The following is a 6,656-nucleotide window of genomic DNA, read 5'->3' as shown; positions in this document are numbered from 1 at the left end:
TTTGAGCAGGCTCCAGGAGTTGGTGATGGACAGGGAAGCCTGGCGTGCTGCAGTCCATGGAGTCGCAAAAGAGTCGGACACGACTGAGCAACTGAACTGAAACAGCTCCAGAGCAGGACTTTTCTTTGACTCTAGCAGCGCTCAGATACCTGTTGACAGTTGCTGCAGCATTTTCACCGACAGAAGTGCCTTGTCATGACTCAGCCTGCGTCTAACTCACTGAACCTGCTGTGTGTGGAACCACCACGGGCAACAACTTCACTTGGAAAGGGTGGAATTGGTGATGCCATTTTTCTGCATCTTTTCCCATTTTCTTATTCTCATTTGCTCTTCAGTGTCTTTGGACAGGGCACATTTCCATACCAAAGGGTATGAGGTGTGGAGGACATCTGTCTTTTTTTGTTTTTTTGTATCCTCAAAACAACACTTGTCTTACACAGGGGAATCATCTTCTGAGCCCAGAGGATTCCCAAGGGACTGGCTGCTGGGCTGGTTACACCATCCACCCCATCCAATCATGACACCCCAGCCAAGTCTCCACAACCTAACTGGGTCCTGCCCCAAGCAAGTCCAGTCACATTTCTTTGCAAGAGATCTGATACATGGAATATAAGGAGAGAGAGAGTGTCTCATTTTTGTACCATGAGTTTGAGGATTATCCATAGGACCAAGGCTACCGGTAGCCATATTTCCTGCCATATACAATGAGCATAGTTGTTTAAGAAGAGAATTGGGCCACATACAAAAAAGAAAAAAAAGCAGAGAAAAACATAACCTGAGAGGCAGAGTGGGAAACATGATCTTGCTGACATCATTTGAACACGTGAATGTGCCTGTGACTAATGCCTTTGTTCGGCTGAACAGACTGTAAGAGTAGAAAATGACCCCACCCCAACACACTTCCAGCCCCAGGCTTGGTAAGTTGGAAGAGGGTTTTGGGGAAAGTGGGGAGTTACTGTGCAAAAAGACGGGAAGAATTTGGTCCTGGGGCAGCCGTCAGGGTGGACGGGATGAGGAGCAGAAGAGGGAGGAGGTGTAGAGAGAGAAGAAAGGAGATGACAGGCCACACCCCCATGGCCCTCTTGCCGCCCAGCCCACTGTGATTCAACCCCTCTCCATATAAGAGATGCAGGTTCGATCCCTGGGTCAGGAAGTTCCCCTGGAGGAAGGCATGGCAATCCACTCCAGTATTCTTGCCTGGAGAATCCCATGGACAGAGGAGTCTGGTGGGCCATGGCCCATAGGGTCTCAAAGACTGGGACACAACTGAAGTGACTTAGGATACATGATTTGGCTTTTGATAATGTGATTACTATGGCTTCAGAAAAGTATTTTTATCATTTTACACAATGAAAAATAATAATAATTTGGCAATAATAGATTTTTAAAAACCTCAGTTCAGTCAGTTAGTCATGTCCGACTCTTTGTGACCCCATGGACTGCAGCACACCAGGCTTCCCTGTCCATCACCAACTCCCGGAGTCTGCTCAAACTCAGGTCCATTGAGTCAATGACGCCATCCAACCATCTCATCCTCTGTCGTCCCCTTCTCCTCCTGCCTTCAATCTTTCCCAGCATCAGGGTCTTTTCAAATGAGTCAGTTCTTCGCATCAGGAACATGCTAAAAACAAAAGATTTGGAGCTGGTTGAAGGTGGCTGACCTAAAAGATATGCCCCTTTTCCCTGCTCCCCAGGTCCCATGGATAAAATTGAAAAAGAGCCAAAAAGGTAATCAAATGACAAGAGTGCCGGAAAGCAACGGAAGAGCGTGACTTCACATCACGGAAGACAGTGGAAGAGTTTGCAGGGACAGGAGAAGGGTTAATTCCACAGCCTAGAATGTCAAATGTAGGAGATTTTTGAGATTTTTCTCTGGAAGCTCCAGAGAAGCTCTTAGCTCAGAGTCAACAAAGGGGAATGACGTCATGCCAGTTCCAGTCTCACCTCTGAGAGGACTAGTGGCTTTTGAGTTCTTCCCCTGGAAATTCTTGGAACCCAACTGCCTTTCAGGACCCAATGGCCACTCTGTGACAAGCACAGCCTGCGGGGAAAGGCTGAGCACAGGTGCTGCAGCCAATAGTCTGCAGGAGCATCACCTGCGGGTGGATAACTCGGCTCAGCCCACTGCTCTCCGGGAGCAGAAGACCCACCCAGCAGAGCCCACTCAGCCCCAAAGGCCCCGGAGGTTATAGAGTTGTATGTAAATATTTAGATACCACTTGTGCAGAAGATTGCTGCTGCTGCTAAGTCGCTTCAGTCGTGTCCGACTCTGTGCGACCCCACAGACGGCAGCCCATGAGGCTCCCCCATCCCTGGGATTCTCCAGGCAAGAACACTGGAGTGGGTTGCCATTTCCTTCTCCAATGCAGGAAAGTGGAAAGTGAAAGTGAAGTCTCTCAGTCGTGTCTGACTCTTAGCGACCCCACAGATTGCAGCCCACCAGGCTTCTCCACCCATGGGATTTTCCAGGCAAGAGTACTGGAGTGGGTTGCCATAGTTAAAAATGCTGACAGCTGAAGAGGGAAGGGGATGTGAGAGGCAAAGTATAAAGCCTTAATGGAAGGAGTCAGTACACAGCAATAGAATTTAAAGCGCTAATTTGTAACAAGCAGAAAAAACACGGAACATCTTATTATGTATTTCTGGAAAATGGGACTAAGGGTAGAAATAATTCACAAGGGAACTTACATTATCATTTTACGTTTTTCATTAAATTTTTACTCTTTTGCTGTTGTTGTTTAGTCACCAAGTCAAGTCCAATTCTTGTGATCCCATGGACTACATGTAGCCCACCAGGCTCTTCTTTCCATGGGATCTTCCAGGCAACAGTGCTGGAGTGGGTTGCCATTTCCCTCTCCAGGGGATCTTCCTAACCTGGGGATCAAACCCTAGTCTCCTGCATTCGAAGGCGGATTTTTTACTACTGAGCCATCTGGGAAGCCCTTCAATATACAAGCATATATCGAGCCCCATCTCCTGTGTCTCCTGCATTGGCAGGTGGACTCTTTACCACTAGCGCCATCTGTTTGTTCTTTATTGGTAAACCATTTCCTTGGAAAACCTAAAGCATGGCACTTAGATGATTCCTTTTCCAATACATTTTATTGAAAAGATGATCTTCAGGTAGGAAAAATCTAACAGTATTAGTTATCTAGCTCATGTGGTCCAAAATAACTGTTTAAAGTACTAGAAAATATGTAATGAGCCTGAATACGGGCTCCTACAAGACTAGGTAAAAAACAAGCAAAAACACAAATAAATGAAAGGGTGGTAAGGACCCTTTTATTGGAGTTTTGTTTATGCAGTTTTACCCAAACTTTTTATTTGGAAAAACCTACAGAAAAGTTAATAGAACAGCACAAAGAACTTCACAAATCCCTAACATTTGGCCATTTTTACTTCCTTTCTGTCACCCTCCCTCTGAATCATCTTATCTGAATCTTTTGAAAGTGACTTGCAGACACCATTACACTATATTCCTAACTACTTAATCACTAACTCCTAAGCAAGAAACTTTTTTTTTACATAGCACAATCAGTTCAGTTCAGTCACTCAGTCATGTCCGACTGCGATCCCATGAATCGCAGCATGCCAGGCCTCCCTGTCCATCACCAACTCCCGGAGTTCACTCAAACTCACATCCATCGAGTCGGTGATGCCATCCAGCCATCTCATCCTCTGTCGTCCCCTTCTCCTCCTGCCCCCAATCCCTCCCAGCATCAGAGTCTTTTCCAATGAATCAACTCTTCACATGAGGTGGCCAAAGTACGGGAGTTTCAGCTTTAGCATCAGTCCTTCCAATGAACACCCAGGGCTGATCTCCTTCAGAATGGACTGGTTGGATCTCCTTGCAGTCCAAGGGACTCTGAAGAGTCTTCTCCAACACCACAGTTCAAAAGCATCAATTCTTCAGCGCTCAGCTTTCTTCACAGTCCAACTCTCAATCCGTACATGACCACTGGAAAAACCATAGCCTTGACTAGGCGGACCTTTGTTGGCAAAGTAATGTCTCTGCTTTTGAATATACTATCTAGGTTGGTCATAACTTTTCTTCCAAGGAGTAAGCGTCTTTTAATTTCATGGCTGCAGTCACCATCTGCAGTGATTTTGGAGCCCCCAAAAATAAAGTCTGATACTGTTTCCACTATTTCCCCATCTATTTGCCATGAAGTGATGGGACCAGATGCCATGATCTTCGTTTTCTGAATGTTGAGCTTTAAGCCAACTTTTTCACTCTCCTCTTTCATTTTCATCAAGAGGCTTTTTAGTTCCTTTTCACTTCCTGCCATAAGGGTGATGTCATCTGCATATCTGAGGTTGATATTTCTCCTGGCAATCTTGATTCCAGCTTGTGCTTCTTCCACCTCAGCATTTCTCATGATGTACTCTGCATATGAGTTAAATAAGCAGGGTGACAATATACAGCCTTGACGTACTCCTTTTCCTATTTGGAACCAGTCTGTTGTTCCATGTCCGATTCTAACTGTTGCTTCCTGACCTGCATATAGGTTTCTCAAGAGTCAGGTCAGGTGGTCTGGTATTCCCATCTCTTTCAGAATTTTCCACAGTTTATTGTGATCCACACAGTCAAAGGCTTTGATATAGTCAATAAAGCAGAAATAGATGTTTTTCTGGAACTCTCTTGCTTTTTTGATGATCCATCGGATGTTGGCAATTTGATCTCTGGTTCCTCTGCCTTTTCTAAAACCATATTCAGGAAATTTGACATTGCTATATTATCTAATATTCACTTATCAAAATATTAAAAATAAGAGCTGTGAGTTAGTTCTTTGGCTACCTGATGAGAAGAGCTGACTAACTCATTGGAAAAGACCCTAATGCTGGGAAGGATTGCAGGCAGCAGGAGAAGGGGACAACAGAGGACTAGCTGGTTGGATGGTATCACCAACTCAAAGGATGTGAGTCTGAGCAAGTTCTGGGAGATGGTGAGGGACAGGGAAGCCTGGCATGCTGCAGTCCATGGGGTTGCAAAGAGACATGACTGAGCAACTGAACAATAGGGGAGGGAAAAGGGTCTTTTCCACCACGCACCTTAAGTTCTCCAGCTGGGGGAGACTGGCCTGTAATTAGATTGGCCAAAGACAGAGCAACAAGAGAAAAACAGTTTATTAACATGTGTATCAGGCATATATACATGGCAGCACCCAGCCATGAGTAATCCAAAGACATGTTGAGAATTTGGCTTTGTTTATCACCTCAGGCTAAACAAAGGAAAAGGGTTTTGGACTTTTGGGCAGGGGAGGCAAGTTTTGAGAAGGTAGGTGACCAGGATTAGTGTGGTAAATTTGGATTGTTTTGTGTGGTTTACTATGCAGATTTAAGTTAAGTGCCTTCTACTTGGATAACAATTAAAAGAGACTTCCTCTTCCTCCTGCTGGGGAGCAAAACATCCTCACAAATGGAACTTCTGTTTCCTTTTTCAAAGTGAAAACTCTTGCTCTTTCTTTTTATTTTTTAAATAGCTTTGCATGCATCTCGCATTAGCTCAAAATAACCCATATGCCAAAACGGCATATTTGGGATGCGTATTCTGCTGTCGTTTGCAGTCAAAAATCAAATTCCCCCCATTGTCCCAAAACACTGTTCATGTTTTTTCTTTCTTTTTGGCCACATCACGCAGCATCTTAGTTTCCTATCCAAGGATCAAACCCACACCCGCTGCAGTGGAAGCATGGAGTCTTAACCACTGGACCACCAGGCAGGTCTCTTCTTTTTTTAAATCCAGGATCCAGTCTAGGATGGTGTATTAATTGTCATGTGGCTTTAGTCTCCTTTAATCTCAGTTTACTGCCTTTTTGTTTTTTTGTTTTCCTTTAAAGATACATTTTAAAACAACAGGCTAGACTCTTTACACGTATCCAAATAAAATTTATGTTAATTACTCAGGCCTGAACGTCTTTGTGTCCTTCTTAGCACACCCTATTGGCAGGTGTATGACTTAGTTGGCCCTCACATCAGAACGTCATGTTTGACCATCTGGCTAAGGGCTATCAGATACTGTATCTCCATTTCCTCTTCGCAGTTAAACAATCTGGGTAGTGATCCTTGGATATAGTGTAAATCTTCTGTTTGCCAGCAGTTTTCACCTTTGGCTTTAGCATTCTCTGTTCATACCTGTTTGAGTCAGTCATTCAATTGTTGAAGTAATGATGATCTTTAAATCAGTCACTCCTTTTATATTTCAGAGCTGAGATTCTTCTGTAAGTAACAGCCTATCCTACTACCACTTTTTTTTGGAGGGTCCTGGATGCCTAGATTCTGTTTCAATTCAATTTGATTTAATCCGTGGCCATCATTGTTGTTTAGCTGCTCAAAGTATTTCAATTTAGCCAGTAGAAGCCTCTTTTAGAAGGTGCCTTTTATTTTTTAAAATATTTATTTATTTGGCTGTGCTGTGTCTTAGTTCTGACATCCAGGATCTTCAGTTGCAGCATTTGAACTCTTAGTTGTGGCATGTGGGATCTAGTTCCTTCACCTGGGATTGAACCCAGGTCGCCTTCATTGGAAGAGTGGAGTCTTAGCCATTGGACCGCCAGTGAAGTGAAGTCGTTCAGTCGTGTCCGACTCTTTGAGACCCCATGGACTGTAGCCTACCAGGCTTCTCCGTCCATGGGGTTCTCCAGGCAAGAATACTG

At 44.4% G+C, this 6,656-nt stretch overlaps 1 long non-coding RNA gene across 1 annotated transcript in view; it reads left to right on the top strand.

Moving 5' to 3' along the window:
• The window catches only part of LOC132658472 (uncharacterized), a 53,782-nt gene that overhangs the window by 11,859 nt on the left and 35,267 nt on the right, over window positions 1-6,656 (top strand). The window lies entirely within an intron of this gene.

This window comes from Ovis aries, chromosome 23 (genome assembly GCF_016772045.2).
Source record: "Ovis aries strain OAR_USU_Benz2616 breed Rambouillet chromosome 23, ARS-UI_Ramb_v3.0, whole genome shotgun sequence".
In the NCBI taxonomy this organism is placed as follows: Eukaryota; Metazoa; Chordata; class Mammalia; order Artiodactyla; family Bovidae; genus Ovis; species Ovis aries.
This window is presented reverse-complemented; position numbering and strand designations above follow the sequence as displayed.